An 11,836-nucleotide genomic window follows, 5' to 3' on the forward strand; every position below is an offset into this window, starting at 1 on the left:
CAGGGAACCACCTCACTCCTTCCAGTTGGAAATGAGTCCAGATGCCCCAGCTGGCGTCCATTGATGCCTACATTGGGAGCCTCCTGTTACTGGTAGGGTCCATGGGAGTTCTGGCCCTCCATATGGTATCCACTGACACTGAGGTAGGTGTAGCCTTGTTACTGTTTAGCAATGGTGAGCATCCTGATTCTCCACTTGCCATCTTCTGACATCAGCCTGTATGTGAAGAACAGTGTCTTGTGACTGCAAGGCAACTCTGGTGATCCAGACTGACCACACTGGCTATACCAACACTTGGAGTGAAAGGAGGATTTGTTATTGATGTTGGGATATCCTAGCTTTCTGTCTTGACTTACTTGACATCACCCAGGCAGGAGTTGAGGTACCTGGTTGTAGGCAGGCAGAGTGGAAACCCAGGCTTTCTTCTCAGCCTTGCTGCTGAGCATGAGGTGCCTGTTCTTAGTATCTGGCTGGCTGGAGCAGTTACTGCCCAAATGTCTTGTCCTGTTGGGCTGCTCTTTCTGGTCCTTTGACTAAAGAGGCCAGGCTTTTCTTGTGGCTTTCCTCTGCCTTCCAGGGTCTCAGGAACCCAGGAGATGAGCAGAACATGAAGCATTCACACACACACACACACACACACACACACACACACACACACACTTCAGGGTTGAGTTTGTTTTTTGTACAGAATTTGGGTAGCTGGTAATACTCTGTGTAAGGAAGAGAGACAAGTGTGTCTCTTCCATCTGCCTGCAAGCAGGAGTGGAGCCTTTGGCTTTTAGCTTAGGAAACCAGAGTCTGCATGCAGTTTGAACATGGGCCTTTCAGCAGCCATGTCTGATGGTGCCCTGGCTTCCTTTTGTCTTCTCAGGTCTGAAAGCCTCTCCAGTCTCCCTGCTGTGGCCACCCAAGGCTCAGGCAGCGTGTGTTCCAGAAAGCCTGTCTGCAGGGTTTCTTCTACCACTCTTCTGGTGAGTAAGAATATGGTTCCCTTGTCCTTGGTACCTCCAAGCCATGACCATGGTTCATGTTTGGGCCACCTCACACACTTCATACCATGGTCAGGGAAGTGTCAGTTCATGAGGTTGGACCACATGCTCATGTGGAGTGGGAAGAGTAAGGACAGAGTTGTCCTTGGGGACAGGGAAACAAAGCTGCCCCCTGGTATCTAGGTGGCACACAAATGGTATGGCCTTGGGTGGGAGGGACTTAGAGGGACTGTGGCATAAGGCCCTAAGTCTGCTTCTTGTCTCTGCTCCATGGTGTCCTAGCCACTGTTCCTATGCCATACTCAGTGTGGCTGTAGACAGGTGGGTGATGGAGGTGCCTCCAGCCCCCTCTGCCATTGCTGCATGTATCAGGCCATACCTGTTGGTGCCTGGGTGCAGGAAACCTATAAGGAAGCCCTGGGCCTGTGTTTCAAAGAGTCTGTATTTCCTGAACTCACTGTCTAGTACCTGTCTCCCTTTTACCAAGTTCCACTGTGGGCTTCATGGTACCATCTCTTATTGTGTGGCTTATGTCAGCATTGGCTAAATGTCTTGGTGATCTTGATCTTTGTTGCCACTGGTTCCATGGGGAAAGTAAAAATGTCCTCTTCTCAGTGAAAGGCAGGCTCTCACTACTAGATTCCCACTTGTGGTCTCCTGAGGGCCTGCCTAGCCACATGAGGGGCTCTTTCTGGTGCATGGCCCTGCCTCTGGCATAGGCCTGTGCACTGAGGACTGTAAAGGTGGATGTGTATGGTCTTGAGCATTTTCTCAACTGGCCTAAGAAACCATTTTAGACAGTTTTCCTAATTGTCACCCACAATGAGAGCTCATTATGCGGCAGTGCTGCTTGTCTGTGTTCTCATGTATGTCTGTGCCCCTGCTGTCTGCCCTGGTGAGACTGTGTGCCCAGGGGTTATACACACAGCAGGCAGGAACAGAATATGATGATGAGTGCTCCAGGGCCCCAGCCCTGGTCACCATAAGCTATGGGGGTGCCTCCCATTTGGTTTTCCTTCCCAAATGCCACAGTTCACCAATCCTGTCTGAAATCATTTGGATCTTTCCAGTGCCCTTGCTTGACTCTTCTCTGCATATATCCTCATGTGTGTGTAGTCTTGGAGCCACTGCCCAATCTCTGCTGTTAGCTCCCTTCACCCAGTCAGGGTATAGATAGATAACAGGGGGCAGAGGCTCTATGGAAAATCGTATTCCCCCCATTCCTCCTGTCCCAGCCATGTGGACACAACCCATTCTCCATGTTCCCTCCTGTCCTGGGCCAGTGCTGAATGTTATCCCTTGGTAGGAGCCACCTGTACAGTCCATGGTACCTGTTCATGTGACACCCAGTGGACAGGAGGATGGGGAACCCATAGAGCAGAAGGTGCCCACCCTTTATTCAGGAGGTGGGGTGGGCCTTGCAGGGAAGGGGAGCGTCTGTCCAGGTCCCCTTGGTGGCAGAACATGTGGTCTGTGGTTGACCACCTCTACCTTCTTGGGCCTGGGCCTCACCAACCGCTATAGCTGGTGTCCAAAGGTAGAGTCCAAAGACCACAGTGCAGTAAGTTTTGGTACCTAGCAGGTTGGCACCATGGCCTGGAACTCATAGTTTATCCCCAGCCTGGCCTCCCTGAGCCTCAGTGTGTAGCAAGCCTTTCTTCCTTCTGGCATCCTCAAAAGATGACACTTGACCATTACGCTGTGCTTCGCCTTGTCACCATGATGGATCCATGATAAAATGCTGCTGCATTGCTCTGATACTTTCACATTTTTCACTAGGGAACCACTGTTAGTGCCCAGATGGGACAGCACTTGATTTCAGAGCATTCATCCCCACTCTGGTGGTCACTAGCATCAGTGAGGGAGAAACAAGAAGAAAGCCCATCTGTGCAGCCAGGAGTGCATGTGTTTTAGGGTCATTCTCCTGGCTGGGATGTTTTCACCACATCCACCCTGATTTCTGGGACAGGGGAGATGGTGGTCCTAAGGAAGGTCTGTCCAAAAGAGCATCCTAGTGCTCTTCAGCTTTGAGAAGGATAGGAATCCTGCATCGTGAGTGAGCTCAGGATGCTGGTCCTCTAGAACCTGAGGCAGAGCTCCTGAGACAGGGCTGGGATCCCAGTGAGGGAGAGCCTGTTTAACTAGGCTAAGATTATATGGGCTTTTTTCCACTTCACTTGCTGGTCCTATATCCTCAGGTGGCTCTATTCTGCCCTTTCAGGAACCTCAAAGATACCCTGCTCCCCTGGTGACCTCCTGATGTCCTAAGGCCTCCGTTTGCCCTTTAAGACCTGTGTGTGGGGCCTCACATCCTGAAGCTAGGCTGCAGTGTCATTTTGCAGTGGGAGCATTGACCACAGGTTAAACCTTGGAGAATCCTGGGTTTCAAACTTTGTGTACTGATCACCCTCATGCTGTGTCAGAAAATTGCCCTCAGGGGGTAATTTAGTTAGTAGCCAGGATGTCACATAATTAGCAGCAGAAGGGTTCCACTTTGGAGTAATGGAATTAATTTACAATGGTGCTAATTCCTGTTTATTATTGAAGACATTAGATTAGATGAAGTTGAGGATGGTGCCTTCCTGAAGTGTTCTGTGTTATTGTCTCAAATTATTTTCACCACTTGTGGGCATAATCAGACACCCTCCCCCAGGGCTTTATCAGATGCACAGACTTCTGATATTCCACAAGGTCATCTTGGATGGGAGATGGCAGTGGGATTTGCAAGAGTGGTGTGGGCAGGGACTAAGTTCCGGGAGGACACTTGAGCATTTATCCCCTAAATTGGAGTCTGGTGTATATTGGTTTCCATTGGTCCATGAACTATGGCTTTCAGGCCAAATCTTGCCAATTGCCTATTTCTGTAAATAAAACTTTAGTTTGTTAATTGTGTTAAAATGCACATAACTTAAATTATACCATTTTAATCGTGTTTAACTGCCTAATTCAGAGACCATAAGCACCAGCCATCTCTAGAATTATTTGTCTTCCCCATAGCAAACTCTGTCCCCATGAAACAATAACTCCATCCCGGCCCTAGCCCCCAGCAGCCCCATTCTTTCTCAGTACAGTACATGGATTTGACTATTCAAGGGAGCTCATATAAGTAGAATCGCACAATCTCTGTCCTTTTATATTTGACTTATTTCCCTTAGCATGATGTCTTCAGGGTTCATCCATCTTGTAGTGGGCCTCAAATCTTCATTTCTCTTTCTGACTAAATGATACTGCATCGCATGGCAGTGTCATATTTTGTCTGTTAGAAGTTGATGGACATTTGGACTATATCCACTTTCTGGCTCTCCGAAATGCTGTTGCTTTGACCACTGTATGTGTTTTTGTGCAGATTCATATTTTCATTTCTGGTGGGTAGATACCCAGGAGTGGAATTGCTGGGTCTCATGGTAGCACCATGTTTAGGACTTTGACAAACTCCGCCACCTCTTACCAGAGCTGAATGCCATTTTCTGTTCCCATTGTGGTGACCAGGGCTGCTGTCTCTCCACCTGCGCCAGTGCCTGTCTTTGAGCCTCCTGTCCTCATAGTTGTGAAACACTGTCTCATTTTGAAAGATTTGAACATCAAGAGTGTGCCCACTGCCATGTTGGGCTCGGTGTCCATCCTGAGTCTCCTCCTTGTTCCTGAGGAGCTTGTGGCCTGGCTGGAAGAGCAGGGAGATGCCACTTATGGAATGTCATATGTGGCTTTGCTGCAGAATTGAGTCTGTAGAGGCTTGAGTGGCAACCCAGCACAACTGCACCATGTCGCTCAGGCAGCTGGTGCTGGATGTTAGCAGGTCTCCAAGCTAGAAGCCACTTTCCTGGGGACAGAATGACTACCTCATACAGGTCCTCAGCACAGACCGGCCCTGGATACTTCCTCACATGTATGCTGGTAAGAAGCCTGTCCTTGGGACATTGATCTTGGAACCAGAGAGCTTCTGAGGCTTGAGTGGCTCTTGGCCCACTTTCATGGAGGGAGCTATCTTGGTCGGAAGGTGCCATCTGAAACTCCCTCTGTACCCTCCTAAGCTTGACCCTGCTGCCTGGGCAGCCAAGGGGAACAGGGTGGAATCCACCAAAGCTCCCTGGTTAACCCACACACCCAGGGTGGCCAAAGCTATGTGTCCAGGTAGGGTTAGGGGAGCCCATGGAGGCTCCTGGGAAGACAAACTGGTAGAACTAGGGCTGGCTAAAGGTCACTCATTGGCTTCCCTGTCCCCATGGACACTGAGGCTCAGAGAGTGCACATGTCCTGTTGTGGAACAAAGATGAGACCACCTTGGGCCCCTGGTTCTGTGTCCAGCACTGGTGGCCTCCAACTGCATGTGAGAGCTTGGGCAGCAGCTATGTGAAGAGGCCATCTTGCCTCAACTTCCCTGTGGCCCTGTAGGCTGTAGCAGGAGGGTTGTGTGCGTCAGGCGGGAAGAGCCTGTGTCCTGTGGGAAGGTACTAGAGCCCTGGTGCATGCATGTTGGTTGGCACTTCTGGGTTGCCAGCCATGCCACAGACATGGGAGTGGGGGGGGAGTTTCCCCAGTGCCAGGCTGCCTCCTGTCAAGACACAGTCTGGGCAGCAGGGTGGCTCATAGCCTGGAGACCAGAGCCTCAGGAATGTGCTGGCCACTTTGCATGGAGCCACCCTGTGGGCCCCCTGTTAGCCTTCTCGGTGGCCGTTCAGAAGCACAGTTTCCACATCATCCCAGGTAGAACTGTTAGCTCCTGCCCTACCTTAGGGAGGGAGATGGGTATGTGGCTAAGTATGCAAAGGGTGGTTAGGCTCTCATCACCTCCTGGCCACACTTCTTAGAGACAAGCAAATGCTACCTCTGTGGTGAGCAATGTGGAATCCTGAGCAAAGCCACAAGGTCACATTTTAGTCTTGGCCCCCCCAAGGCGACAAAGAGATGGGCTTTGTGGGAAGTGTAGTCACTGGAGACCATTTCTTGAAGGAATCTAAAGGCTCTGAGTTGCGACATGCTCTGACTACAAAGGAGGAATCCTGGGTTATGCGTGTCAGGAGGAAAAGCCACTTTTTTTTTCTCTCTCTCTCAGTGATAAAGAAGGGACAGTGTTCCCCAGGGGACTCTGCTGGGGCTTGGGAGCCCTGTTTTTAGCAACATGAACTTCTCTGTACCTGCAGAATTTTGACTTCTGGATGTGATATAAATGAGATACAGAAGTCAGTGGCATTGAGGAAAGACTTCATTAGGCTTCCTGAGAGTGGAGCTCAGGACAGCCCCCGGCTTGGTCTCTAGCAGAAGCAGGAAGGAGCTTTGCTGGGGTTTTGTGGAGTTCCCCCTAGGTGAGACAGGGCGAACACCTTGGGATGATCCATCTACGTAATCCTTTGGCTGATGGGAGACTGGTTGCTTGGTCCCAGGCCCTGGGATGATTTCAGGACAGGGGAATGTGGCTTGGTGTGAGAGGCGGAGTGGGGGTGGCTGGCTTATAGAAGAGAAGGAGCTCCCGAGTGAACCGTCCTTGTCTGTAGAGTCATCCTAAAAGGGGCAGTCTCTCCCCAGCTCTGTAAGCGTCCCTAAGATGTTGGATCATTGTAAGACACAGAAAATAAAACCAGGCTCAATACAGTTTGCTTATTTGCAAAGTTGCTGTGCGTTTCAGTGGGAGGTGCAGGCTCAGGAGAAATGGGACAGGGAGTGGGGTAGCATTTGCAGAATGAAGGGCAGCCTCATCCTGTGGCTGGCCAGGGGCACGGACTGTATTACAGTCAGAAGCACCGCTTGGGGTGCAGGCTACAGTCAGCCCTGGGAAGCAGTCCCATGGTCAAGGCAGGATTGCTCTCCCCTGTGTGCTGCTTCTGTCTATGGACTTTGATCCAGACATCCTGCTCCTGTTGTCTCTAGCAGTGGAGAATGGGAGCCAAGTGTTCTCCAGAGCCAGAGTATAGAATTGAGGCGAGCTGGTATCAGTAACAGAGAGATGTTGGGTGCCGACACCTGCCAAGCTGGGGACGCTGGGGGGGCAGTGGGGAAAGGGACAGGGCTGAGGAAGGGAGTGTGTGGGGTGGCTCATTCACGCTTTCCTTCATCTGTCTGTTCAGTGTGGACACATCAAGCAGCTCAGCTGTGCTCCTACATTGCCACGCCAGTGTGTACAGGTATTACTGCAGTCGCAGACAGCGGGTAGAGTGTGCGGAAGAGAACAGTAACCCTGGTGGCCTGTGTGCACCTGCGTATTACACAGTTTGTGTGAATTCCCATGTAAGAGACAATTAAACTACTTAGGGAAACTGTTGGGAGGGGCTACTTAAGTCTATTCTCAAAGCCCCAGGTTAGGGGTTGGAAGAGATTTTTGGGCAAAGGAGCTGCTCTGTCTGGAGCTCCTTAGGGCCTGGGGTAGCTCAGAATTTGGGTTTTTCTTGGGGCCATGGGGCCAGTGATGATTTCAGTGGAGAGGAGCCTGGGATGGGAGCTGAGCTGAGAAAACTCCAGGTAGAAGGGTGACGCCTCACATAGAACCAGCATTTGGAGGCTGCAGGCTGGGTTGTGGTATCCCAGGGTTGTGTTTGGAGGTAGTGCCTGCCAGGAGGTAAAGCCAGGCCCAGGGCGCTCAGCTCTGCTCCAGGGCCCTCCCGTCATTCCTGACTTTGGAGTGTGGTGAGAGTCCTCTGCAGGGCTGCAGAGGATACCGTAGGCCATGTTGGAACAGCCTCTCTCGTCCGAAGGCCAGGGATGCATTTGTCCCTGTCATCCCACTCCTGCTGTACTCGGGATTTCCATAGTTAGGCGGTGGGGTTTCTCAGGCTCAGAGCCAGGCTGCAATGGGGCAGCGGGAGGTGACAGGTGTGGGGAAGTTGTTACTGCACCTTCATGATGTGTGGCTTTGGGCACCTCTGGCGGCAGCCTTTTCCAGGTGGTGGCGGGTGACGGGACAAACTGCCCAGAGCCTGTTTCTGGCTCGCCCTTCCCGAGTCTCAGCCCCAGGTCTGAGGAGGCCGGGTGGCAGTGTGCTGGAGCTGTGGCAGCCAGGACACAGGGGGTGGCAGATACAGCCCTGACTCCCTAGCAGCCTGGCTCCGGGGTGACAGGGTGCCTCTTCCTCCTGCCTCCTGCTATTCCTGAATGTCCTCCTATTCCCCTGCTGCTGCAGAGCTGAGACCTAGGCTGGGACATCGACAAGTAAAGGGGGAGCAGGTCCCTTCTCTGGGTCAGGGGCAGTTTAGGCAACTGGAAGACAAGGTGATGGAACAGATTCTCACCGCCTGTGAGCTATGTTACCAGGTGACCCTCAGTGCAGGTGTGTGTACCAGGTTGGCACACGGCCCCCACACCCATTGTGTCCTGATCCCAGCACCTCTGTGGCTCACGGTGTGAAGCTCTGCAGATGTGACTGAGGACTTTGCAATGTGAGATGGCCCGGGAACATTCTGCTGTTATCCCAGGTGGCCTCGGGTGTTTGCCATGGGGTGGGGTCACCACAGAGGAGGAGGCCACTTGGAGATAGAGGCAGAGCCTGGAGTGACAGAGCCACAAGCCCAGGGATTCCTGGGTCCCCAAGAGCTGAAAGACACAGGAAATCCCTTCCCTCAAGCCTTTGGAGGAGGGTGGCACCCTGGATTTCAGGCCAGAGAATCTGATTTCAGACTTCTGGCTTCCAGAACTGGGAGGGAGTAATTTGTCTCATTTGTGGGGATTTGTGATAGCATGGAAACGCATACAGGATGTTAATCCACAGCATTTTTCCCTCATTGGGAAATGGCCCCATTTCAAGTCTTGGGCACTGAGAAGGCAGGGAGGCTGGGTGTCACTTGTATGGGGCTCAGGGTTTAGTCCTTGATGACAGGGCTGGTTGCTGTGAGAGCCAGGCGGTAGGCAGCTAAGAAGGCAGCGGCCTTGTCTCTCTGGCACTCAGGAAGCCCAGGGGATCCTGGAAAGGCTGAGCCTTCATGACCAAGTGTGTAGCATGGGAAGCTGGTCCTGAGAGGCTCCTGCTGGGTTCCAAGTGTCCTCTGTCCTTTGCACAAGAGTGGACAAGCTCATTGTGTCACTTCCTGGGGCTGCCACCCCACCTGTGGAAACACCTGAAGTGTTTAATGCAGTGTGTGCAGCACACAGCCATCTGGACAGGCTTCATCAGCTCCTGCACTTTCTGTGCCCGAAGCGGCATTTTGGTCTGAGTTCCTTCCTGTTACCTGCTGGGGCCATTACAGCCTGGGATGCTGCAGAGCTGTAAGAATGAATATGGAGTCTGTGGTTTGCCTTTCCTGGTGCCGCCTCCTGCAAGTTAGGACCTGGGTGCTCAGCCTGGGTAAATGGGGGAGACCTGGTGCCCCAGAGCAAGGAGCTAGGACAGCCGATGGCAGGAGCACCCTAGCGTGCCTGAGTCGCAGCGTTTGATGTTGAGGAGGCAGCCCTGGTCTGCAGCAGGCTCAGTGATTCATGGAAACTTCACGGGACCTTTTGATGGCTTCCGTGGCAGGTGTGGCATCGAAGGCAGAAGGTCGTGTCCAGTCATGGTGTATGTCCTTCCGACCGTCCCAGCCAAGGATTGCACTGCCTTCTCACAGCAGGGCTCCCTCTGTGTGGAGTAGGTCTGGTGGCTGGGTAGAGCGCAGCCCCTGCAGGAGATTTGTTTTCTCTAGAAAGGTGTTTAAGTCCTAGGAAAAGGGAGGTAAGATTTTTGCTTTGGCTTTAAAACCAGACCTGAGAACGTTCTTGTGCAGCTTGTTTAAGTTGCAGATTTAAGATCTCACCAAGAGGAAATGGATGGAGTAGAGTCTCTTAGCTGGCTTCCCGGATGCCTCTGCAGCAGGCCACATTGTTACTCTGTTTTAACCATTTGGAGCCTCAAAGACCAACTTGTAAGATGAAAGAGCATTTTTATAATTACCTGTGGTCTTTATCTTTGAGCTTTCTAGCAGCCAGAGCAAAAGGGGACAGGTAGCATAATGGAATTCTCTCGTGTGATGCCAGTTCATCTAGAGAGCAGATTTTTCAGTGTTCTAGTGTAGGAAGAATTATTTTTCAAATGACAAGGTATTTTGCAAAAAACAAAGTAGTTTTCAAACACCTTGGCCTCAGCGACAGCTAAAGACATAAGGAAACATCTTTGGGATGAACACTAACCCTAGGTGCTTTGGTGTGTTACCCTGTCCTGTTTTGAGATGGCTCCGGTGTGGAACTTGAAGAACCATGGGCAGAGAAGATTTGGACATGTGCAGAGCTCTTCCCCAGGACAGTGCACAGACGACTGAGGGAGGGTCAGCCACGATCCACGCAATTGCGTTGGTGTGACGTGTCCCCCGCTGGCACACCCGCAGAGGAGAAAGTGTGTAGAAGGGTTGACTCATGGTTAGAGCGAGCTAGAGAGAGGGTAGGGAGTTAGAGGGGTGGCCGCTAAGGGGTCGGGGTTTGGGGGTTTTGTCTGAGGTAATGCAAATGCTTGAAAATCAGTTGGGGTGATAAACGTTCACTATGTTCTCGTATGGTGTGGGGAATTCGTCGCAATAAAACTTTAAAAAGGAAGAAAATTGACTGACTTGGCTGCCCCACACTGGATTTGGTTCAGGGTTGATGCCGAGAGTACACCCTAGTTCATCTGCTCAGGACATCTTGGGGTGCTGTACTGTGAGCCCCAGGAACTGTGACAACCCCGGGGACCCCACATATCCAGTTGCTGCCAGGGTGTGCCCCATTCGCCACCCCTGGGTTGGGCCCTGTGCATGTAGTTGAATCCTAGGGGTGGGAGAGAAAAGGGCATTGAGTCACAGTTTGTTTCCTTGAGGCTTGAGGCGTGGGCTTCAGGAGGGGAGCAGACCGGGCCCCGTGACAGACAGAGCCTGGGCCAGTGGTGGCTGTAACTGAGCAGACTGAGCTGTGAGCTGGTGTCAGAGTGCATGTGAATTTACTGCGGCTTACAGGTGCAGTCTGCAGGGAAGACGACACGAGGTAGGTGTGCACACAAATAAAATTAGAGGTGGTGGATACACACGAGTGAAAAGAACCATATAAGCAAAGCCAGGACGCTTCTTGTGGGTGAGACTTGCATGAGCCCAGACCATTTGCAGAAGGTTTTACAGAACTGCCTCAGTGCAGAGGCTTGTGCAGGCTCAGGGGCGCTCTGGCATCTGTTTACTTCCCTTTCTTGCGGGTTCATTTTTGCTTCATGGATAAAACCTTAGCTGTATTTCAGTGAAGCACAGAAAATAAGGCAGAACTTGTTAATCTCCCCCTTTCCTCAGTAAGAATAAGGGAGAGTCAGAGAATGTAAGTCACCCAAACAAGCAGATGATCTTCTAATGTTGGAGGCCCCGCCTGCTTTGAACTGTCCGAGCTCAAACTCCAGTAGTGCAGTTGAGCCAAACTGCCTTGTCTTTCCTCCTTTCTCTCCCAACTGCTTGACATTTTATTGTATTACAATTTATCCAAGATTTGCCTGGGTGATTGCCAGTCTTTTGGAGGCATACAGTTTGCTGTGGTTCCCCCATGGTGGCCATGGAGATAATGTCATTTACAGGCTGTCACAGGTGTAGGCAGGATGAAGGGAGGGGCTGCCAGTACCTGGCTTTTGCTAAGAATGCTTCTCTTTCTCTTTTTTAAATACTTATTCTCTCCATGTGATATAGCATCGCACATCATTCTGAGGCCATCTCTTTCTGGGTGTTTTCAGAGGAGATGATTCACCAAGCATGATGGCACGTGCCTGTAATCCCAGCACTCTGGGAGGCTGAGGCAGGAGGATTACAAATTCAAGCCTAGACAATTTAGGGACTTACTGTGATCCTATCTCAAAAAAAGGAAAGAATGGGCTGGGATTCTCACTCAGTGCAAATGTCCTGGATCCAATCCTCAGTACTGAAAAAAAAAAAAAAAAAAAAAAAAAACCT

General features: G+C 51.4%; 1 protein-coding gene across 1 annotated transcript in view; it reads left to right on the top strand.

Annotated features, from left to right (window-relative positions):
- Shank2 (SH3 and multiple ankyrin repeat domains 2) overlaps positions 1 to 11,836 on the top strand; it is a 511,573-nt gene that overhangs the window by 19,444 nt on the left and 480,293 nt on the right. The window contains exon 2 of the mRNA XM_010635716.3: positions 872 to 971. The gene's annotated coding sequence lies outside the window, so the exon portion shown is untranslated. The remainder of the gene's footprint in view (positions 1 to 871; positions 972 to 11,836) is intronic.

This window comes from Fukomys damarensis, unplaced genomic scaffold (assembly GCF_012274545.1).
Source record: "Fukomys damarensis isolate Sample0158 unplaced genomic scaffold, DMR_v1.0_HiC HiC_scaffold_27, whole genome shotgun sequence".
NCBI classification, from domain to species: Eukaryota; Metazoa; Chordata; class Mammalia; order Rodentia; family Bathyergidae; genus Fukomys; species Fukomys damarensis.